We start from the raw sequence: 25,352 nt of genomic DNA on the forward strand, positions 1-25,352 counted from the left end.
TCTGTAAATCCCCGAAGTCAACAGCTTGAAGACAACCCCTAGGGGCAGGGAAGAAAACACTTGTTGTAAGAAATGAGACAAGCACATACAAGGACAACTAGCTGGGGAAGACGACTGTTTCAGTGCCACCTGACTTAAGACAGTAGGTACTTTTGTTCTTCTTCCACCCGCTGCCACCACCTCAAAGGCCTGATTTGGTATAAGGTCTGAAGAACGTTTTTCAAATGACAGAAGAGATGGTTTGAGGAGAGGTACAATAAGAAAGGCTCAAGTATGAATAAGAATAGTGCAAAGTCCAAAGTCAGGGAAGAACCCACAGGGGACAGGACACCCAGAAAGGTCAACATCTCACTACTTCAACCAATTGCCTCCATTGGACTCATGAAGGAGTCTCAAAAACATCTGAGGTTTCAAATCAGCACACAGACTGCGTCCCTACAAACCCTGTGGGGTTATTTTCCTGACTGGATGATGAAAAGCTTATGCCCTGAAGCAATGGAGACAGATTCTGAGATTGCCAAAGTTAAAGTAAGGTGAAATTGTGTTTCCTTTGAAATGAATTGGCTTCATAACTGATTTTTCTCTTGATCTAGCAACTGCTTTTTTCCATTTTGCTACAGGTTATCTATTGCCTTAAGCTTGAAATGAAAAGGTGAACTAATCAGTGTACAGAGAAGTGCAGTCCTGAGAAGGCACCGGGTCTGGACAGTAGTCAGCACATGCTGTGCTCTCATAATACCTTGACCTTCCTTCAGTCCCAAAAACCCATTCCTAAGGTTGGTCTGAAGTTCGTTTGCAGGCCTGGTGACTACTATCACTCATAGTGGGAAATAGTGAGGTTTTCAGTATTGTATGAAATGTCTGAGTCTAAAAAATAAAATCACAGTTGTTGGGGTTGGGCTAATCCCCTAGCCCAGTTTTTGCAGATGTGGCTGTGGCTGTGGGGTTCCTGCTGAGCTCTGAGACTGCTGAATGCGTAGGCACTGGAACCAGCACTGAGGTAGGGAATGTGCGGTAGGAACCCCGCATATTAGGGCTCACTGTCTGCAAATGGGCCATAAATGAAGAGCTGGCTGCCTCTCCTTGGCAGGAGAGAGCCTGAGAGGTGGGTGTGGAAGGCAGGATCTCAGACTCATACCGCAGGAGCTGCTGGTCCACGAAGCCGAAGTTGGGCAAGACCACGCTCCTCCTCTGCTTGATGTAATCGAAGGCATCCTTCAGGCAGAAGTGCTTGGTCTTCATTAGGTAAGCCATGCAGGTGGTGTGTGAATGGGAGAGCCCAGCCTCACAGTGGACCAGGACCTTGCTTCGCCTTACCCTGACATAGTCAGTGAAGCCTACTGCTTCTTGAAAGTGGGAGCTAACGTCAGCCATGTGACTGTCTTACACGGGTTCCATTTGTACTGCAGGTGAGTCACGCAGGATTCCAAGGTCCGCTGTGAGACATTCAGCTGGACTGTAATGAGTCGGCTGGCCAAGAACTCGCACTTGGATGCATGGCAGGCTCTTCCAAGGTGGAGCAACGGAAGGACTTCAACTGGGCTGCTCTGGTCATAAGCTGCCCTGTAGCTGATGTTCAGCACTGGTTTCGCACACTGGCTCATGAGGGCTTTCTTGGTTTCAACCTTCTCTTGTGAAATGGGTTTTCCAACCATGCAACACTCAGGATATTCTGAATAAAAAGCCTCCTACCTCCCTTTGAGGAAGTAGACCCGCGGCCCGCAGGAAGGCAGACGAGAAGCGAGGAGCGCCGAACGCCCACGTCGCTCTCTTCGCGCAGCCCCAGGTCCCACACACGGCCTTCGACCACAGCAGCTGCGCATGCGCACGCCGCCTCCTCGGGCCGCACGCAGCGTGGCCACCGCGCAGCCGTGCCTGACGCAGCGCAACCCAATTAAGGTTGGCGTTGAGCAATGGGCTCTGGGTTTTTGGTCATGCGTTTTTGCTGGGTAGAGCCGTTGGATTCTCTCAGCTGGATTTTGCCGTCCCATGTGACTGAGATTTTTTTTGCCAGATGACGTGGCTTTACCCTCTGGTCCGCTAGTATGTAGCTGCTGCTCCGGTCCCTGTCAGGGAAGGAATGGTCCAGAAGCTTCCTGGTAGCATTTCATGCGACTGGTGGGGGTGTGAGATGTAAATGACCACCTCGTCTACTGATGCCCTTAAGTGTGGGCTGTGGCTATGACAGTGTCCACCCTCCTGTCCTTTGTTCCTTCAAGGGCCGCTCCTATGTGCTCCTGGCTCCTCCGGGTCGGTCTGTCGTCCCTGAAGTCGGACTTTTCTCCTTGATGGTCTAGGATGACAAACACAAGATGTGTGTACCACCTGAACACATCCCTGATAGAAAAGTGTGCCTGCTTTGGAGATATGCTGGAAGCTCCCACTGGTGCCGCAGCCGCTCAAGTCTCAGGACTCCAGCGAGGGACTGGGATTAGTCCTCATAGTGGTGAGAGCTCTTGGGAGGGAGGGTGAAATTTGGTTTCTGTTTCTCAAAGATGGATGGATTTATGGGAGTAACGTCTCCTTGGACACTTGTCTTTGGTATGGTGGAGGCCCCTCTAGCGCTGATCCCGTCATCCCCCTCACTGAGGGGAGCCGGGCCTGTTCTGTCTGAATGTCTGAATACTGCTCTGCTCTAGATTGTGTATTGGCCAGGCTTAGTGACACCTTCAAGGTCACTTAGGTGGGGAAGAGAGGAGCTGGAATGGGTGTGTGTTTGCCCTTGGGGTGAGGGTAAAACTTGTATTGTTGTTGAATAGGTCTCTGTTTGGGATACAACCTATTCCCCTGTTCTTGTCCTTCTTTGTATCATAGGCCTGGGGCTGGCCCAAAGCTGACCTGGGCCTTGGAACGTCAGTTCCTCACCATCTAGCATTTCCAGCCTCTTTGGAGTACTCTGTCATGGGCTAGCTTGGATGCAGGACACTAAGGCGTTAGCTACTAGTCAGTGTCAGTTGAGAGCCTAGGAATCTCTGGGTGTGGAGGATGTTGCTGGACACTGACCCACGGTTGAGGGTTGGGCCTTTGGTCTCATAGAAAGGTTAAGTTTCTCCTTGTCATTTAAGGAGCTTTCTGACTAATGACTGCTTGGCTTAATTATAGCAGCTTTTTTTTTTTTAAAAGATTTTATTTATTTATTTGATAGAGCGAGAGAGCACAAGCAGGGGCAACAGTAGAAGGAGAGGGAGAAGCAGGCTCCCCGCCAGGCAGGGAGCCCGATGTGGGGCTCGATCCCAGGACCCTGGGATCATGACCTGAGCCGAAGGCAGACGCTTAACCATCTGAGCCACCCAGGCGCCCCTATAGCAGCTTTTTAATTATCATTAATAGGTTTTTTAACCATAGTGCCAGAGTTGTGGTCTCTTATGTTAGATATATGTATGTCTTAGGCAACACTAACATAAATAATATATTATTCCACTTATATGAGGTACCTAGAATAGTCAAATTCATAGACATAGAAAATATAATGGTGGTTGACAAGGCCTGGGCAGAGTCGGTAGAGACTGTTAATGGTATAAAGTTTCAGCTTAGGATGATGAAGAGTTCTGCAGGTGGAAGCTGATAATGGTACACATCAATGTGAACATATGTAATGCCATAGAGCTGTACACTTAAAAATGGTTAGGATGGTAAATTTTATTTTGTCTATTTACCACAATTAAAAATATATATCTTAAAAAAAGCAAAACTGATATTGTTACGATAATGGTTACTGTTAGTTGACAGGTGGGGCAATAGTGGCCATAGAGGAGTATGAAGGGAGCTCTCTAGGTTTTGGGAATGTTCTTAATCTGGGTGGTGGTCCCATGGGTATGTACAGTTCGTGAAAATTCATCAAGCTGTAAGCTGACATGCACTTGTGTCTGAATACTAAAGCTCAAAGTTCCCGTGGAAAAAAAAGCAGTGGCAAGTTTTAAAGCACATTAATTTGTTCTATATTACACTACTGGGTGCCATGGGCAAGGCACTCTCCCACTCACTTAGCTCTATTACAACACTCTGAGGGAGGTGCTGTTTTATGAAAGGAAACTGAGGAATGGCAGTTTCCAAGGAAAGGGTAATCATTTACAAGTTTGTAGTATGAGATATCAAATATTTCAAATCTTCCGGGTATACATCTCTAAGGGTGCATTCTCTTGCCTACTCAGTTTAAAGTTTTTCAATCTTTAAAATAGAACTTGTAATTCTTAAATAAGACCTGGTGTTAAATTACATGTGTCTCAACCAGAAGGAAAAAATATATCCAGTTTAAACTAAACATAAACTTTCTCACCCATGTCACTTTCAGGGTAAGCTGGGATCATAGGATGGGTGATAGTTCAAAAGCAATCATGATAGTCTTATTTTTTTATCTAAGTGATTTTTAAAAATTTATGATCCCTTTAGAATTTTTTAGAGGGTGGAGATCAAACTAGGAATTCATTTGGAAAAATGTACATTTAAAAATGTACACAGTGTACTATTTTCTATTAAGATGTCCTTTTCTTCATTCCTACTTATTTTACAGGAGGGAGAAACATTCTGTTAAGTCTTTCCTTCTAGATTCTGCTTTCCTGTGTCTGTCTGCTGTCCCCACCCTTCTATTTCCATATTTCTCTGAGGCACGTTTGTCCTTCCTTGCTTAGTTTTACTGAGCTTTGCAACAGTACCACATCTACCTTCAGCCTCAGCCACATCCACTTATCTCTGGCTGGCTGATCAGAACTCAGAGCAGCCGTGGGTGGGATCCTGCTGCAGTACAGAGGCATGTGCCCTGGCTGGCTGCTCGGGGCCTTGTTCTCTGTCATAGCCCATCAGATTTTTGAGACTGCATCTTGCCCCAGGGATTGGGCCTGGTTAAAATAAACTGTTCAGAACATTTTCACAGTTGTTATCTGGGGAGATTGGGAAAGAAGGCAAAGAAGGACAGTCATTTTGGCAAAGATAAAGAAAAGCAGTACAGGAAATGGGGAAGAGATAGGGGCAGAAGTTAGTTCTTATCACAGCCAAACTGGTGCATCTTGCTATATATCTTCTGAAATATCTCCTTTGACCAGCACTTTATAGGATGTCTGATGGTAACTCCTACTTATTTCACAATCCCGAATTCAAGGGTGCCCATCAGAGAAGAATACAGTCTCTATTGAAAAGACTCCCACATGAAGCCCATTGTGCTATCCCCTAATTTTAGCTCGAATTCAGGCATGCTAACATATTTTAAATGGGGGATCTGTGTGCACCCTCACTCATTGCATACAAGCCATTCTCCTGCTATGTGGAAACCTCCCATTTCTCTTCCCTACTGTGCCTTTGGTCAACAGTTATAAACTCTTTCTCAGACAGCTGGTTGTATATTAAAATCTATTTATAACAGTCAACGGACAACTGCTTGTTTATGGGGAATCATGGCAGTTTTTGCTTAGGAAGGACAATTGGGGCATTTCTTCTGTTGTGGAGCGGGTTCAGCTGCTGGACTCCACAAACATTGCCTCACTTGTCTTCTTACATTCTGTGGACTGAGGTTACCCTGGGTGCTAATGATGAATTCAGACCCGGCACAGACTGCTGGTTCTTCAGTCAAGGTTTTTGGGGGCTGGACAATGGAAAACATGAAACAATTATACTTTGTGAGGAACAAGGAAGTATAAAAGTACCCATAGTTGTGAGGAACAGCATACTATACTCAAAATCTGAGTACAGTTCATGAAAATGTAGATCCTTCCCCAACCCATATCCCCCTGCCGACACTTCCATGGCTCTATTTAAAATAAGACCATATAATAACTTGTTAGCATTGGAAACAAAACAAAATAAAATAAAAACTGTCTATTCTGGTAGGTCTTGAGGTGGTTTTTTTTCAGATTTTTTTTTTTTTTTACTAGAATATAATACAAAACTAAAATCTGGATGTGAATGGGCAGTGAAATAAATATGTAAACGGGAAAAAATCTGGATTCCTAGAGGATGTCTTAAATCATGTTTTTGTAAACCAGCTCTAACTTTAATGTGATGACTTTGCCCCCTTCCCCAATTTTTTTGATAATAGAATGGGTAATGAGATTTAATTTTAAAATAGCATGTATTCAGTTTTTAACATAAGAAGACAGAAAGAAATTAAAATGGGCTATATCCTCACTGCCCAGGTAACACTTGTTCTATTAAAAAGATACTGTCACTAGTATATAGTTAGAAAGCTCAATTGGACAGCTTTAAACTAAACTTGAAAACTAAACATAACTGTTCATGATTATCACCAGAAAAAAAATTACCAGAAAAAAATTGTGTATGTGTATCTTACACACATATAGATATATCTGTATCCATGGAGAAGTTTTTTGTTTTGTTTTAAGATTTTATTTCTTTGAGAGAGAGAGTGGGAATGGGGGGGAGGGGCAGAGGGAGAGGGAGAAGCAGACTCCCTGCTGAGCAGGGAGCCCTCCATTACAGGACCCTGAGATCATGACCTTAGGCGAAGGCAGATGCTTAACTGACGGAACCACCTAGGAGCCCCTCCATGGAGAAGTTTTAAACAAGTCTATTTAAATACTGAAATGGACCTTGTCCACCTCCTTGTTAACTAATTCTGATTTCAATTTATTCCACATCATTATAAAACCGAGTATATTTTGGGGCATCTGGGTGGCTCAGGTGGTTAGGCGTCTGCCGTCGGCTCGGGTCATGATCCCGGGGTCCTGGGATCGAGCCCCACATCGGGCTCCCTGCTTGGCGGGGAGCCTGCTTCTCCCTCTCCCTCTACTGTTGCCCCTGCTTGTGCTCTCTCGCTCTATCAAATAAATAAATAAAATCTTTAAAAAAAAAAAACAAAACTGAGTATATCTTATTCATTTTATTGTGTCTTTTCTAAAAAGTTATAATAATTACAGTGAACATGATTTTGAGTGACTTTTTATAGTTAAGAAGTTATATAATTTATAAATTAGGTTTTTAAAATTCTTAGAGTCACTTTGTTTTTCAAAGCAGTAAGTTATTCCTAAGTAACTACTTATCCCAGTTTAGATGCTTTTGCTTAATTTAATAATTTTTAACTACTTATCCCAGTTTAGATGCTTTTGCTTAATTTAATAATTTTTTTTTTAAGATTCTATTTATTTAATTGTCAGAGAAAGAGCACAAGCAGGGGGAGCGGCAGGCAGAGGGAGAAGCAGGCTCCCTGCTGAGCAAGGAGCCTGATGTGGGACTCGACCCCAGGATCCTAGGATCATGACCTGAGCCGAAGGCAGACGCTTAACTGACTGAGCCACCCAGGCACCCAATTTAGTAACTTTGAACCATTGTTAAACTCTTGCTTTAGTGTGTGTGTGTGTGTGTGTGTGTGTGTGTGTGTGTGTGTTTGAAGACCAGTTTGGACAAGAAGCAGCCTTGCGTTGCTGAAACAATTTGTTCTTAATTCTGTATATTTTGGAACTTCTTTCCAGAAACACCATCGTAAACCCTATCCTTTTTTTTTTCCATATGGCCTCTTTGAGATTTGGTCCTTGTGCATTTTTCTTTCCATCTCTGCAGCAAAAGGTAAATTAATAATGAGGTGCACATGAGTGAAGCCAAAGTCCTTTCAAGAGGAGACTGTACAGCAATATCATGGTTTCAGTTCTTACATTTTTCTTAAAGTCTCAGATTCTTCTGGGATGCAGAACTGCAAAAGCTTTCTGTAGAGGTTGGAATCAGTTTCAGGTTGTTCAGATAAGGTCATAATTCTCATTCCTGATTGTCACTAGAAGCAGAGGTGAAGGTTGAGCTACTTAAAGCTTTTTCTTGTGGCCACATAGATGTTAAACTGTCAAAGATGGGGAGAGAGAACAGTCACTTCATCTCAAAAGTCCTTTTTTTGTGGATTTGTCAGTGAAAAGTAGTGAAAGTTTTACATTGACTTATGCCTCTGTGAGCTATTTGAGGTGGAGATAAATAAATAAAATGGGAAGATAAAGATTTAAATGGGTTAAAAGAAGTATTTTCAGAATTGTGTTCCATATGTGCATATAGAATAAGAATAAGGGAGTAGTCAGTTAAAATAATAGTGGTATACCATTTTTTTTTAAAGATTTTATTTATTTATTTGAGAGAGAGAGAATGAGAGACAGAGAGCACGAGAGGGAAGAGGATCAGAGGGAGAAGCAGACCCCCCGCCGAGCAGAGAGCCCGATGTGGGACTCGATCCCGGGACTCCAGGATCATGACCTGAGCTGAAGGCAGTCGCTTAACCAACTGAGCCACCCAGGCGCCCTATAGTGGTATATCATTTTATTTATTTATTTTTTTTTTAAAGATTTTATTTATTTATTTGAGAGAATGAGAGCGAGCACATGAGAGGGGTTAGGGTCAGAGGGAGAAGCAGACTCCCTGCTGAGCAGGGAGCCCGATGTGGGACTCGATCCAGGGACTCCAGGATCATGACCTGAGCCGAAGGCAGTCGCTTAACCAACTGAGCCACCCAGGCGCCCTGGTATATCATTTTATTTTTTTTTTTTTTTTATTTTTATTTTTTTTTTTTTAAAGATTTTATTTATTTATTTGAGAGAGAGAGAATGAGAGAGAACACATGAGAGGGGGGAGGGTCAGAGGCAGAAGCAGACTCCCTGCCAAGCAGGGAGCCCGATGCGGGACTCGATCCAGGGACTCCAGGATCATGACCTGAGCCGAAGGCAGTCGCTTAACCAACTGAGCCACCCAGGCGCCCCCTGGTATATCATTTTAAACAAAAACCTAGATATGCTAGTTTTGGGCCAAATGTTAATATGTTTTTACTGGTGAACAAATCAGTGTGGTTTTCTGTTTAGCAGTTAGAAGGTCTGAGATTTTTAAAAACTGAACACTTTTTGAGCAATAAGAACTATGTATAAATGTCTTCCACAGACTGTAATGTAACTTGTAGAAAACAGAAGCTACTTCTCAAGGTCACGCAGTCCCCAAGATACAGAATGGTGTTGTATCTGGAAGAACACCTAAGAAACCAGCAAAATTCCTGTCAGGCAATTTTGGAGCAGGAGGGGTCCAACAAGTTTTCCTTTCTTTATTCTTAAAAATCACGTATAGGATAGGTTCCCAGGAACAATGAATGGTGATTTTGAGCATCCTTTTTCTTTCCTTTTCTTTTCTTTTCTTGTCTTTTCTTCTCTTTTATCTTTTCTTTTCTTTTTAGTTTTCTTTTTCCTCTTTTTTGTTGAAACCACAGAGAGAGTGGTTTCCCAAACTCACTGGAATAAAAGAATAGAACATGTTTTCGCCAAAGCTTTCTAGGAAACTTTGGAAGGATGAAGGGGGAGGTGGATCATTCAGGGAAGTGACTTAAGGTCATTGGTGACAGAGCAGAGAATGAATGAGAGAGACAGAGAGAAGAGTAAACCTAGGACAAGAGCTGTAGGTGCTGCTGGTTGGAGTAGGAATCCTGGGGAGCTGAATCCATTCAGAAGCCGTGGGTGTTCTTGGGACCATTTAACGCATTCTTCTCCATGCTGGCTTAGTTGGGCTAAGTTGGGCTTGGGGCCACCCAGACACAGTACATTAGAATCTCTGTAGGAAGGTTTGCTGTATTTAAAATCCTGTCTAGATGTGCCTGGGTGGCTCAGTTGGGTAAGTGACTGACTCTTGATGTCAGCTCAGGTCATGATTTCAGGGTCTTGAGATCAAGCCCCCTGTTGGACTCTGGGCTGAGTGTGGAGCCTGCTTGGGAATTCTCTCTCTCCTTCTCCCGGTGCCCCTCCTCCCTGCTCTCTTTCTCTGAAAAAAAAAAAAAAAAAAAAAATCCTGTCTATGTAATTTTAATGTGCAGCCATGAAATCAGCTTCTGATCAGGGAACTAACATCTAGGTTTTGAGGGAGTGACTATTCCAGAAAAGATCTTGTAAATTCCAGCATGGAAAGATTCTTAGGTGATAACCTTGGATAACACTCCAGCTAATGCCTACTTCATGGAGTTGTTGGGAAGAGTATCCTTGTGGTTGAGCTCAGAGGTTTGGAATCAAATACACTGGGTTCAGATCCAATTATCAGTTGTGTGTTCTTAGGCCAGGTTGTTTAATTTCCTTAAGCCTCAGTTTCCCCATTTGTAAAATGGGGGCAAAAATACTTGTAAAAAGCATTTAGTTCTTTACCTGCTCTGAGTATGCTACTTGACATATGGAAAGCATGCAAAAATTGTAGCTGCTCTCTTCCTCCCCTTCTCCTCTTATTACTATTATGCTATTTAATGCCTAACAAAATGTATAAAAGCCTAAATGTTAACCTTTCTTTCCATTTCTTTTTTTAAAAAATATTTTATTTATTTATTTTAGAGAGAGGGTGCCTGTGTGTGCTCATGTGTGTGCACACGTGTGTGTGGGGAAGGGGCAGAGGGAGAAGGAGAGAAAGAATCTCAAGCAGCCTCCATGCTGAGCCAGGAGGCCGACAAGGGGCTCGATCTCACGACCCTGAGATCATGACCTGAGCCAAAATCAAGAGTCAGATGCTTAACTGACTGAGCCACCCAGGCGCCCCTGTGGCACATTATTTTATTATGATATGTATACTTTATTTATTTATTTATTTTTTTTTAAAGATTTTATTTATTTATTTGACAGAGAGAGACACAGCGAGAGAGGGAACACAAGCAGGGGGAGTGGGAGAGGGAGAAGCAGGCTCCCCGCGGAGCAGGGAGCCCGATGCGGGGCTCGATCCCAGGACCTGGGATCATGACCTGAGCCGAAGGCAGACGCTTAACGACTGAGCCACCCAGGCGCCACCTATGATATGTATACTTTATAATGTGTAATGTCTTCTGCCTCTTGATTTTTTTTTTTTCTTTTTCTTAATGTTGGCAGAATAGTGAAAGGACTAAATGCTGCTTGTCTTGGTGGGGTTTAAGCCAGATCAAATGTGACAACCCTTTCTAGGAAGAAAGATTAATGACATCACCACCACCTAGATAATAACTGACTATGCTAAGCACCTCACATGGACTGCCCAATTCAATCTTTACAGCATCCCTTTGAGGACATTAATAGAATTGCCTCTATTTTTTTGATAAGGAAATGAAGGTTTACATAAGTCAAGTCATTTGCCCAATGTCAGAGAGCCAGCCTGAGGTGGAGGAGGAAGAATTCTAACTCAGGCAGGCTGGCTGGGATTAGCTCTGCCTGTAACCTCTTTGCTAAACAGGCCTCACTCGCTGTGGGTCAGTGTCAGTTTCAAGGTCCTCCAAGGCAACTCTGAGGGAAAAGGGAGCACCAAGAAGCCTTTTTCTCTGAGTTGCTAAGTATCAGTTTCCTCATATATAAATTACTACTTAATGGCACACTTTTTACACTGCTATTTTTGGGCATGGTATATTATGTTCCTGTGGTTACATTATTTATGTATATCTGCACATCTCTGAAAACCTGTATTTAAGAAGAGTGATAAAAAGGCAATGAGAAGGGATGCCTGGGTGGCTCAGTCAGTTAAGTGGCTGCCTTCGGCCCAGGTCATGATCCCAGGGTCCTGGGATTGAGTCCCACATCGGGCTCCTTGCTCAGCAGGGAGCCTGCTTCTCCCTCTCTCTCCCTCTGCTTGTGCTCTCTCTGTCAAATAAATAAAATCTTTAAAAAAAAAAAGGCAATGAGAAGTCCTGAGAAAAATAATACTGATTTTATGTTTTAAGATTTATTTTCTTGTATAAAACAGGTACAAAAATCAGAATATAAGGCAGCATGTACAGTATTGTTGCCTATTTTAAAATGCATTTACATATAGAAATGTACAGAAGAAAGTAAATACTAAATGTTAATGCCAAAATGTTGACAGTGGTTATCTTCTACAAGGTAGGCTTGGGTTGACTATCACTTTATTTTTATGATCCTTTAAATTTTTTTTTTACCTTAGAATAGGCATGTGTTACTTTTATGATCAGAAAAATAAAAAAAAAATGTCCATTGTAGAAAATTTGGAAAATCCAGAGAAGTATAAAGAAGAAAATAACAATTATCCCATACGTACCACTCGGTTAAAAATGCTAACATTTTGGCCAATTTACTTTCAGTCATCTCTTTATATATGTCTATTATGTGATCATAGATTATGTATAATTTGGGGAACTCAGTTTCTTTTCTTTCTTTCCTTTTTTTTGGATACATACATTTTAAGCATTTTATGATATTAAGAACTCTTCTTAGGCGTTAAATAGCTACATAATAAATTATATATACAATTTACTTGACTATTGTACTATTTTTTTCTACTTTTTTATAGTGAGCATCAGTGATATACTAAACATCTTTGTTCATGAATCTTGGTCCATATTTCAGAATTTTTTCTGGATTCCCAGAATTACTGGATTAAAAGTTATCTGTTGCTATGGAACAGACTGATCCAAAATTGAGAGACTTAAAATAATTTATTGACATTCATGATTCTGTGGGCTGAATGAGCTGAACTTGGCAGTTCTAGTTTCTGATCTCATGCAGTCAAGTGGAGGCAGGGGCTAAAGTTATCTGAAGGCGTCAGTGGGCTGGACATTTAACAGGGCTTCTTCACACATGTCTGGTGTCTCTATGCTCTTCCACATGGCCTCTCCCCAGTGAAGTGGCCTAGATTTCTTCCATGGCACTCAGGGCTCCAAGAGTAGGAAGGAAAGCTATCAGTCCCTTCAAGGCCAGGGCCCAGAGCTGGCACAATGTCACTTCTACCATATTCTGTTACTGAAAGCAGTAACAACCAGCCTAGATTACACTTCCTGATGGAAGAAGAGTGGCATGTACCTGCAGGGAGGGTAGGAATTGATGGCAGTCACTTTGGAGTTAAGCTACCACAGATGACTTTTGAAAACATATTCAAATATAGTTTGGTACAGTTTTAAGCAAACTTGTGAAGTGGTTGAATACTTATAAAATTACACAGAAATTTTTGTCAGAAAGAAATCTTAGTAATGCCCCTTAAAGGAGGATGAGGGAGAGAAGCAGACCTATCAAGACTGGCTCTCCTTAGCAGCCCTAAATATACAGTAAGGGCACAGCTGGGATGGAGTACTAACCAGATTGAGATTCTGTTGAATGACTTGTCATGCCTCAGGCAAACATGGAACTTTCTCATTATCTGAAGTTCAGCTCAGGCTGTCCCTGGCCAATGTAGACCTCCAGGGCCAAACCACAACCTGTGCAGAGGTGCCAGGAGAGAGGGTCGGGGATGCTGGCAGAGCATTGTCCTGGGGCAGCCCTGGAGGGACAAGGACAAGCTGTCACTGGGAAGAGATTTGAGATAGGGCTGTGAGGGGGAAGAAAGGGAGGCACAGGACAAGGTGACTGAGACAGAGATACTCAACTCTGGCCTAAAGATACAGTATATCTATAGTGCTTATCTTACAGTGGGCATAAGTCCACTATGCCTGTCTTTCTGGAAATGGTTGTCATTTTGCTTGGTGTGAACTCTCTACCCAAGGATCAGAAATCTAGCATTCTCCCCTGGTGGAAATGCACCCACAAGGTATTGGGAGGCTCTGAAATACTTCAGGAACAAGAAAAGTAAGGACTCCTCCTTCATCTGCCTCGTATATTCCTCTGCCCTGCTTATACCTCTCTAGAGCTCCCCCCTTCCCTTCACTCCTGCCCTCCACTGAAGCAATCCCACCATGCTTAGTCCCAAAATCTTCATGAAATCAGGGGAAGTAGTGATTAGGACCTTCTGGAGCTCACTACTCAGATTCAAAGTCTGCCTCTACCACTTAATAGCTGTGAGTTTTGGTAGCTTACGTAGTTTTTCTGAGCCTTGGCTCTCTCTTCTATAAAAAGGGGATTTAAAGGATAGTCTTATCTATTTGGTTGTAGTGAGGATTGAATGAGTTAATTCATATAGCTTCTTAGAACTATGTGTGGCACACAATAAACACAATGCATTAGTTATTTTAACTTTGTATCAATTTTTCAAACTTAAAATTTTTTTGAGTTTTAAATAGATTTTATTGTTTTAGAGCAGTTTTAGGTTTCCAACAAAACTGAGCAGAAGGTACACAGATTTCCGGATTATCCCCTGCCGCCCAAATATGCATGGCTTCCCTCACTATCAACATCCCTTACCAGAGTGGCACATTTGTTACAATTGTTGAATCTACAGTTGACACATCCTTATCACCCAGAGTTCATAGTTTACATTAGGGTTCATCCGTGGTATTGCACATTCTGAGGGTTTTGACAAATGTCTATTATGGTATCATGCAGCCTAGTTTTGCTGCCTTAAAACCCTTTGTTCTCCATTTGTATCACTTTTAATAACAGCTTGCCTAAAATTGTAGATAGTAGACATTTCTTAGGTGTGCTTTTTTCCCTCTTCTAAACCAAAGTCGGGTTAGTTTATGTGGCTTGTACAATTACTCCACAGAGCCAGACACAGCACAGTGCAAAAAGCATACTGAATAACTGGTAGGCCACGTGGGCAGATGAATGAACAAGATCTATGGATGGACATAAAAGACTCAAACTGACATGAGATTTTAATTTTTTTATACTTAGTATTTTCCACATTTTTCTCCTGTGAGCATATCATTTTTTTTTTTTTAAGATTTTATTTATTTATTTGACAGAGAGAGAGAGACACAGTGAAAGAGGGAACACAAGCAGGGGGAGTGGGAGAGGGAGAAGCAGGCCTCCCATAGAGCAGGGAGCCCGATGCGGGGCTCGATCCCAGGACCCTGGGACCACGACCTGAGCCAAAGGCAGACGCTTAACGACTGAGCCACCCAGGCGCCCCAACATATCATTTTTATAATCAGTAAATAAACAACATTGAAGGTGATTTTTGTGGGTTTTTTTTTTTGGCCTTAAACTTGTTCTTTGTTTCTCAGCCCCTTCCTCACTCACTAATTCTTAGCTCTGGCTCATCTTTTGGCAGTGATCACCATGTTATCTGGGGCAGGAGGTACTGGGTTTTTCAGTTAGTGTTCACTTGTATAGTAGTTAAGGGCATAGACCAGAGCCAAATGCTTGGGTCTGAATCTCAGTCCTTCTGGTCCTAGCTGTGTGAACTTGCGTAAGTAACTTACTTCTCTGTGCCTGCTTTGTTTCATCTGTAAAATGGGTAAAATGATGGTAACATACTCACTGGGATTTGTGAGGATTATCTGAGTTAGTACATGTAAAGAACTTAGACAGTGACCAGCACATAATGTCTGCTTATAAGTGGTACCTCTACAGCTTGCTAGGGTACCCAGAATCAGCCCAAAGAAATTCTGTTCCAGTTAAGCACTGTCGAGTGTCTGTTTGTGCCCTGCCCCATGCACTTGCACACCCATACAGTAGCCTGAAGAAGTACGATTCTGACAAAAGAAGTTGCATTTTCCAGTTTTTATACAAATTTAACTGTAGGCTTCTGTTACCTTTTGAACTAAAGCTGCTTTGTAATATAATAAACACATCAAGAAAATAATTAGAGATTAGATTGCAAGGCAGATTATAAAGGGGGAATCTGCTCCTTTGATCCCCCTTTGGCCCTTTAATAGCAACAGCAAGATGTAACAAGACCACAATGTGAGTTGAGCCACTGCTGAAATTGTTTAGTCGGAGATGGTCCAGGCAGGTCTTATCACTCTATATCCCAACTCATCTTGGCATGGGGTATGAGAATTTGTATGGTTGGAGGTTATCACCATCCCAGCCAAAGTGCCAATCACTAGATCCTTCATTGTTAGAGAAATGTTCAATGTTGTGACTTCTGCCAACTGCAGTCAAACCCGAAGTTAAGTCCAAATCCAAACCTTTTTGGTTATTATTATGCTTCTGTTAGCCTGGGGTTTCCCCAAAGTTCCTACACTGATTTGGTCAGTATAAAAAAATCTCCAAATAAAATGGTCCTATTTGCAAGTAATGGCTGATATGTTCCTTTACAAAAATGACCTCATTCAACAAATAGTTTTGAGTAGCTACTGGTTCCAGATACTGAGGTGGGAGCAAGGATACAGTGATGAATAGGCCAGTGAAGATTTCTTTTTTCATGGAGCTTGCAATCTGGCCAAGAGTCAAAGACTGACTTGTGAATCAATGATATTCAGTCCCTCAACACAGAGATAAAATAAAAGCCCCACATCTTGCAGGATTTTTTGTAAAGCCCCAGGGTTGTTTCCTGTGATTCCAGGTCAAATCTCAACTCTCTCTCTTCCCCTCCCCTTCTCTTCACCAACCCCTTTCTTTGCCACACTGACTTCCTGTTCAAAATCTGGGGATAGCGCTTTTGATTGGTGGATGTATTAGTCTGGATTTTCCAGAGGAACAGAACCAGTAGGATATATATAATTTATTGTAAGGAATTAGATAATAAATAATGAGATTTATTACAAGGAATGTGTCATATAGTTATAGAGGCTGAGGAGTCTCAAGATCTGCTGTTGGCAAGTCTGGAGACCGAAAAATGCTGATAGTCTCATTCCAACTCAGAGTCCTAAGAACCAGGAAAGCCAATAGTATAAGTTCCAGTCTGAGCCTGAAGATGGGAGAAGACAGATGTCTGAGCTTGAGGAAGGTCAGGCAGAAAGAACAAATTTTTTCTCCCCTGCCTTTTTATTTTATTCAAGCCTTCTGTGGATCGGACAAGACCCACCCACATTGGAGAGGGCAATCTGCTTTATTTAGTCAATGGATTGAAATGCTAATCTCATCCAGAAACACCCTCACAGGCACACTACATACCCAGAATATTGTTTAACCAAATATCTGGCAGCTTGTGGCCCAGTAAGTTGACATATCAAATAAGTCATCACAGCCATCATGTGCCCAAATTCTAGCTGCAAGGGAGGCTGGGATAATAAATACCTGACCTTTGAAGCTTATATAATGAGAGATGGTTTCTGTGTCTTAAGATGAGAGATTCCTTAAACTTGTAAAAGAAGGGTTAGATCTTGGGTCACCTAAAAAGAATGGCAAACGTTTCCTGAAATCTAGAATCCGGTTTTCTTGATTCTAAGTCTCGTGCCTTTTTTTTTTTTTTTTTTTTACTACATCTTGGTTGTCACTTTTTTCCCCCTTTATTTTCAGAAAACAGGCTGGTAGGGTGAGAGAGCATGGAGAATTCCATTCTTGAGTGTGTATTTAATTATTTCTACACTGGAGCAAATGCCATGGATTGATCTTTTTTTTCTTTTCATGGGAATTCAAGCCCCACTCTCTTTGGCAGAAAGTCCTAACTATTTTTGGAAGTTGGAAAAAAATTCAGAGAATCTGGTTCACTTTTGGTCATGTACAGTAATGTTATTTTTATGTATCTAGGACAGTGACATGGTCAGTGCTTATTTTTAATTGGCTTTCTGGGGACACGGGTGGGCTGTGAGGTCAGGAACAAGACGGCAGTCACTCACAATTGGCTGGGATCCTGTCCCTTAGGTCTGTACTCTCTGTCACAAACCCTTTTCTCCCTGAGTGCCTGAGATTGCTTCCCTTCAGAGCATACCAGGCCTCTCTCTTTGGTCTTCCTATTTCCTTTTGATTCCAACTAGAATGTTCTCCAAGGGTTGGGAGAAAGTGCTCTAGTCCAAGAAACAGGACACCAGCATTTGAGCTGTAGCTCTTTCACTTAATCACTGTTAGTGTTGAGCAAGTTACTTACTCACTTGGAATCTCAGTTTCTTTATCTATGAAACAAAGTTACTGGATTAGATAATGCCTAAACAGAGGACTTTTGTCTGAAAATCATCATACCCAAGTAAAAATGACTTTAAAAATAAGGGACATATAATGTCAAAATAAAAATTGTGGATTTAAGATTATTTCATGGATTGGTTCAACAGCTCAGTGTTATGATCAAGGACACAGACTCTTTTGTCTTATCGTGCTGTCATCTTTAGTTTGATGTCTCTCCTGATGGTTGCAGATGGCTGCCGTGGTTTCAGGCATCAAGAGTGTACTTCCTTGTAAGGTTTTTTTTTGTGTGTGTGTGTTGTTGTTTTTAAATCAGGGAGGAAATCTTTCATAGAAAACCTCAGCAGACTTCTCCTTAGGTTCCATGCTGTAGTCACAAAGGAAGGTAGGAAAATGACTATTAGACATTTGGAGCCTCCATAGTGTGATGTCAGGCTTTATCAATGAGAATAAAGACCCACAGAATCCTTTCAATTTCCAACATTCTTTGATGTTTACAGTGAATACAAGGATCAGGCTTTGGCATTGCTACTTGAGTGTTGGGTCTTGTGTGACTTTGGAAGAACAGTGGCCTTCTTTTTTTTTTTTTAAGATTTTATTTATTTATTTGACAGAGACACAGCGAGAGAAGCAACACAAGCAGGGGGAATGGGAGAGGGAGAAGCAGGCCTCCCGCTGAACAGGGAGCCCGATGTGGGGCTCGATCCCAGGACTGGGATCATGACCTGAGCCGAAGGCAGACGCTTAACGATGGAGCCACCCAGGCGCCCCGAACAGTGGCCTTCTGCTATGAAAGGCACATGAAGTGAATCTTGGCAATACTCTTGAGAAAGTTTTTCATGAGGGAAGTAATGAATTGCCTGTTTAGGGGTATAATTTCCCTTTTTAAAATACAGAAACATAGAGATACACACAGTATATGTTTCTCATGAAGTTTATATTTTTTTCATATTTCTTTCTGTAATGCATCCTAATCACATGGCAAGGTTGTAAGTATCCCATTTACCCTGATCATAGATTGGGTTCTCTGGAAACAGACCTTGAGACAGGGACTAAAACCTGTAGTTCTCTGTAATTCTTCTGAGACTTTCCATCAATTCACATGGCATCTTTTCCTATTACCGAGAGTTCCAACACCATAGTGTCTACAGACCATATGGCCTTAGTGGCAGGGCTACTTTTACCACAGCCTGGACCTGCTATAGAGCCCTTTTCCATCTAGGCCACCCAGAAGTCTGGCAGCCTTTTATATCACCCAGTATGTGGGCTGGCACAGTATCCTTGCATGTGGGTATGTTGTCTCCAGAACCCCAAGAGGTTCACCAGGCTTGTGTTTCTTACTAATGGTGTAGCATGGTCCTTTCTCCTATGGACTTGTCCACAACTTCAGTCTGTGGGTTTACTGGCTCAGGTCCAGAAACTGGGCAAGGATTGTGACATTTTATTGGGATGAGTGCCCTCCAACTCCCAGTTATCTGTCCTTAACTTTCTGCTGGTACAAGTGGAGTAGTATTTTTGTCTGCCATTTATTATTTTGCTCCTTTGGATGCTGTGCTCTGAGTTAGGCACCCTAGACTGCCACCTCAGTTTTGCTGATTCCTGCAATGACTAAACTGCTGGGTTCTAGCAGTTCGGGACTGTATGTTCTGGAGCCCTATTATTTTCTTTGCTGTCAGTCAGCGCAGTTCTATAATGGTATCTCTTACCCTGGTCAGCCCTGGCCTATGACGAGTAGCCAACACGGTTTTTTTTTTTACCCTTCTCACTGGTATATACCTTATGGCTTTACAGATGGTGTGTCCTTTGGGCTTTTCCTGTGGAACATAATATTCTGATGGGTCTTCTGGACATAAACAGTATATCCATTCCAGTATGGCCACTTTCCTGAGCCTCTTAATCCCTTTGTCCACCATCCATCTTGGTAATTCTGGCATTTCAACTTCATTCAGCATGTCCATCCGTTTTTCCAAACTTCTGGGAGCTATCATAGTAGTGAGTTTACCATTTCCTAGGGTCTTCTCCAAGGTGTTAAATCCTGTATCTCAGAAAAAGAATCCCAAGTCCACATACTATTTACTACCTAATTTTATGTTCTAGCCCCCTTGATGAAGTACCTCAGAATCCAGTCCTGCTTGTCCTTCTCTGGACCTGCCCGTACACACAGGTAGTTCTTGGCAGTCCTTTGTGGTATAGTCCGTATAGTCCCTTTCATTCCTTTTCAGTTTGGCACCAAGGGATATTTGGGTGACACAACTCCTTGTCTCCCACAGTCCCTAACCCATTGTTTGTTATCCTAAATATAAAACACAGTGATATCCCTGGGAAAAAAAGCTGTTGATACATACTAAAAGTCCTGGAGCTTTCACTAAGGGCCCATGTCAGCCAGGATAGATTAAGCAACGTTTTGGTAATACAACTCAACAAATCTCATTGGCTTAATGGAACACAGATTTATTTCTTGCTCACATAAGAGTCTAACTCAGGTCAGGTAGTTTTTCTTAGCAGCTTGCATTGGGGCTATAACGCAAGGATCTAGTAGGACTTTCCTCATTTGACCATGTTATGTAGACACATGGTTTCCCTGGTAACCACAAAATGGAAAGAGAATGCTAGACTATTGAGGGAGATGTTTTTGATGACCAATGTAACAAGTGGCTTCAGTACTTTCATCTCTAGTCCACCAGTTCCCAACCTATCTGCAGAGAAAGCTGGGCAATACATTCTGTGTGCTCACAAAAAATGGTGTAGTGAACATATAGTATTGTCTTTGTAACAGACATCAAACACCAAATTCCCTATTTTCAAAAAAAAAAAAAGCAACTTCTTCAGTTCCACATTTGCATATGCTTGTTTTTGATTCAAGCCCCAGACATGATGCTTTGAATGCCCTTAGCAAGGACTGAGAGATTTAGGGGACCAGGTTCAATCTGTGAATGTGTATATGAGTGACCATCTCTGAGGGAATCCCAAAACTAAGTATAGACTAGTAGAATTATTTGTGTGTCCTTTAAACATCATTGTGATAGCCAGTTGAGACTATTTCTTCCATTCTGTCTAGGGTAAGATTCTGGTTGTAAAAGGTCTAGTATGAACTCTTCATGTTCCATAAAGCCTTGGGTAGGTGCCTCCTGAGGACAGTAGCTGAAAGAGTGGTTTGTGAGCACATATAAGACTGCAGCTCCTTTGTGGTTTCCCAAAAATAACTGGGGAGGGATGTACATTTCAGAGAGGCAGCCAAATATTCCATGGGTGCAGGTAGAGCAAACAGGATTTGTACATTATTGATATTTTCCTTCTTTCTTTTCTTTTCTTTTCTTTCTTTCTTTCTTTCTTTCTTTCTTTCTTTCTTCCTATCTTTCTTTCTTTCTTTCGGTATCAGTGGACTGGTAAAGTGTAGGAACATTTCAGCTATATTAAATTTTTTTTTTTTTTTGGGGGGGTGTCTGGTTTTACCATTTTGAGTCTTTGTACTTTGTAGCATTGTAGTTAAGTGTTCAGATTTTGATATAAAGAGGCATGAGCTAATCATAGCTCAGGCACTTACTATCTTTTGGTAAATCACTCTTCCTGAGCCTCAGTTTCTTTGTTAGTAATATGGGAATAATAATACCTACCTAAATGATTGGGGAGAAAATAAGGAATGTACGTACAGTGCTTAGAACATTATCTTCAACATACAGTTTAATAATGAAATACACATTATAATTATCTTCCCACCTCTCTTTTAGGCTATAATAAGGTAGGGACCAGGCTGTATTCATTTTTTTTTTAAATCACTTACCATGGCTAGCATAATGTTATGAACATTATAGACACTGAGTATTTAAGATAACTTGAAGTAACTTCAGTAGTACTTTAGTTTCCCTTAGTTGAAATGCCTTGTACAAATTCAAGATATAATAAGAATTACATACTAATTTTAGATCATGCTTTTGATTCCCTATAATAGAATAAACATTTTGGAAGTTATTTGACAGTAGTGTTGTTTTTTTTTTTGAGTCAACTCTTGATTGCTTGCTAAGTCCCCTTTGTGAACTTGGTGAAAGCATGATGCAAGATTGAGGTGGGGCAAATGGAGTGAAACCAATCACAGCCACAGACACACAGCTGCAATTTGGCCTCATTAGCACAGTGCCCTAATTAAGTGCCAAGTAGTTATTATCAATAATTCAATTATCCATAATGAGCTGATCGCCTGAGCAAGAGATGGAGGGTCCAGTGGCAAAGGTAGAAATAAGCAATAGTAGAAACTGCCGCTGTTCTAATAAAATGGTTCACCCAGTATGAATGCTCTCTGCACTGCAGGAAGCTTCTTAATTTCATTTTTACCTGTAATTGAATGAAGCCTTAATAACACTGGGGCTTGGGCTATGCTTCTGTCAAAGTGTATGTAGTTCTATAAATCAGGATCCAACAGAAGGTCTTCGTATAGAACAAAGACAGGGAAGACAAGGCAGCTGGGGTCACAGATCAATTCAAAGTAGCACATTTTAAAAAATAAGTATTATAGAGCACTTTCTATAATACAAATATAGACCTAACAATCAAATTGAAAGTAGTTAAGAGTTCTGCTTCCAGTCATTAATTATAGGTGATATCAGCATACTGCTGGGTAGGGTAAAATGGGCAAGTGAATCAGTATTCAAAATTTATTTTTAAAAAATGACCAAATGCATGTTTAGAATATGTTTTTGTAACTAAAAGCCACCATGGAAAAGCTTTTCTAGTAAACTTTTACTTATTTTCTTCTTTCTTTTTTTTTTTTTTTAAAGATTTTATTTATTTATTTGACAGAGAGAGACACAGCGAGAGAGGGAACACAAGCAGGGGGAGTGGGGGAGGGAGAAGCAAGCTTCCCGCTGAGCGGGGAGCCCGATGTGGGGCTCGATCCCAGGACCCTGGGATCATGACCTGAGCTGAAGGCAGACGCTTAACGACTGAGCCACCCAGGCGCCCCTATTTTCTTCTTTCTTGTTGCTGATATTTACTCAGTATTTACTGTCATTATCACTCTTCTCATTAACTTCCCAGATATTATCAACAATATAGATTAAAAAAATGGCTTGTACTTTTTTTTTTTTTTTGGTGGGGGTATGGTGCAAGGTTGGTGGTGGATAGAGAGGTGGGATATGAACCTGGATGCTGAAATCCCCCAGAATCCCTGGCCTAGAAGAAAACACATCAGGTTGAGAGTATTCAAATCTCAAATTTGTCCACTGACTTAACTAAGTTAGCTAAACCTTGGGTGCCTCATTTTCTCCATCTATAAAGTGGAATTACTTACAGATATTACATGTACCACAGGAATTGCTGATAGATAAATCATGTAGGGTATGTGGGGAAACTTTGTAACAGTGCCTCTTAAGTATTTTCTGTACACAGCACAAGAGACCTTGTATATCCCTTACCCCAGCTGTTCCTTCTTATTACCCAAACTAGCACCAACAAAAATCTAATTAGAATCAACAGAATGAGAGATGCTACTTCTGCGTAATAAGAATGAGGTTTTAAAAAATACAGCATAACAAAAGAAATTCACATCAAAAATGAGAAGTGCAAAGTTATACTGTAAACATGTATTTTTGGATCCATACAATGAGATGTTTATTCAAGATCTGGGGGCCCAGTTTTGGGATGTGGGGAGGTAAGGAGCTACTTAGCTCCTCTCTTGAAACTTCATTGTAAATATGGGACTGGAGCATGGCTGTATGTGCTGAAAGAGATCTAAAAATATGTTAACAAAGAAGTCTTGCCAACTAAGCCACAGGGACAGTGAGGGGACCCCCAGTGGTATGTGGCATAACAGTGTCCTCATTGGAAATACCTAACTCTTAGATGCTAGCAATATCTGCCCAAGTTCCCTTTTGCCTGAGGCTATCTGGAATGCCAGATACCAGGCCTCTCTTCCCTTCCTGGGGCTCCTGGCATTTCCACTGCCTACCAGATGTGGTAATTGGGTGATTGGGAGATTGGGCACTGGCTCCAAATCAACTAGGTCAGGTCTGTCATTGAGATTTCTGGGTTCTTCCCATCTCATCTTCCTAACTTTCTTCTGCAACTGCCCCTCTCCACAGTCATGGTTACTATCATCTATCATATGATGACATACAAAGAGAGTAACACAATTTTTTAAATGAAAATGACATTTCAACACATAACATTTGATCCTCAGTCAAGAGTTTCCATTCTGGTAAGCCTTCTGCTCAGCAACCACACTCCAGAATTGCATAGCTGTTGTCTCCTAAAGAACGCAGTTCACACATGATGAGTTTTTATGTGAGCTGAGTCTACTCCACTGGTTCTCAAAGTGTGACCCACAGACCAGTGGGGTCTGTGAGACTTCTTCGGGGGGCCAGCGAGTTCAAAACAATGTTTATAATAGTAAGAGCTTACTTTTTATCTGTGTTGACATTTGCATAGATGGCACAAAAGCAATAGTTGGTAAAGCTACTAGTCACTCAACAGAAATATAGGCAGCAGCACCAAACTGGACCAGTTGTAATTATATTTATTATTCACCACCACACAGTTGGCACAATTTTTTAATATTCTTTGTGATGAAATGGAAGTCTGCTTCATGAAGCACTTCTGTTGTAAATTGAGGTATGTCATCTTGAAAAAAGGAAATCATAAAATTTTTTGAATTTGGAACACCATCTTTACTTGAAGGAATGGCAAACCATGGATATTTAAATTTGGGTATTTGGCAGACATTTTCTTTAAAATGAACAAAGGAAGACTGCTACTTTCAGAAAAGCAACTGGCAGTATTTTTGCCAGTGTTAAAACCTGAGATTTCCAACAAAGAAGAAATTATAAAAACTTGTGTCTGTCACTGTGAGCTTGATAGCTTCCCAATGTTTAAAGATTTTTTATGAGATCAGTGTTACATTAATGAATATTATATGCTAGTGTGATTATAATAAATGTCAACTTTGGCTATTTGTATAAAGAAATGTGTCAACATTTGGAAGATTTTCATAACTGTAGTGAATTAACACTTTCCAAATGATAGTGCGTAGTTTTACATTATAACATGGGTAAAAGACCAATGGGTTTTAGTGTAACCGTATGAAAAAAATTTTTTAAGATTTATTTATTTGAGAAAGAGGGAAAGAGTGTGTGCTTGTTGGGAGGGAGGGGCAGGGGAGAGGGAGAAAGAATCCCAAGCAGACTCTGCACTGAATGTGGAGCCCAATGCAGGGCTCCATTTCATGACCTTGAGATCACAACCTGAGCCAAAACCAAGAGTTAGACGCATAACCGACTGCACCATCCAGGCACGGCAACAGTATGAAAAATTTGTTGATAGGATTTTGTTTTAGATTCTACATTGCAACTAATTTTTATATTTTTTAAATTTATTTTTTAAAGATTTTGTTTAATCATTTGTCAGAGAGAGAGAGAAAGAGAGAGAGCACAAGAAAGGGGTGAGACAGGCAGAGGGAAAGCAGGCTCCCCACTGAGCAAGGAGCCTGATGCGGGGCTCGATCCCAGGACCCTGGGATCATGACCTGAGCCCAAGGCAGATGCTTAACAACTGAGCCACCCAGGAGCCCCAGAGACTGTATCTTTTTCATATACTTTAACAAAAAAACATATCAGAACAAATTGAATATAAAAGGAGGACTCAGTTGTCTATTAAGCCAGACATTAAAAAGATTGACAAACATTTAAACAGTGCCACTCTTCTCACTAATTTTTATTTGTTTTGGAAAATACACTGTTTGTTAAAATATGTTAACGTATAATGGGTTTTTTTAATGAATAAATATTAAAAAAATTT

General features: G+C 41.3%; 1 pseudogene; it reads right to left on the reverse strand.

Annotated features, from left to right (window-relative positions):
* Positions 1 to 900: 900 nt before the first annotated feature.
* Positions 901 to 2,875, reverse strand: LOC118518766 (dual specificity protein phosphatase 5 pseudogene; annotated as a pseudogene).
* Positions 2,876 to 25,352: the final 22,477 nt, after the last annotated feature.

Source organism: Halichoerus grypus, chromosome 2, assembly GCF_964656455.1.
Source record: "Halichoerus grypus chromosome 2, mHalGry1.hap1.1, whole genome shotgun sequence".
Taxonomy (NCBI): Eukaryota; Metazoa; Chordata; class Mammalia; order Carnivora; family Phocidae; genus Halichoerus; species Halichoerus grypus.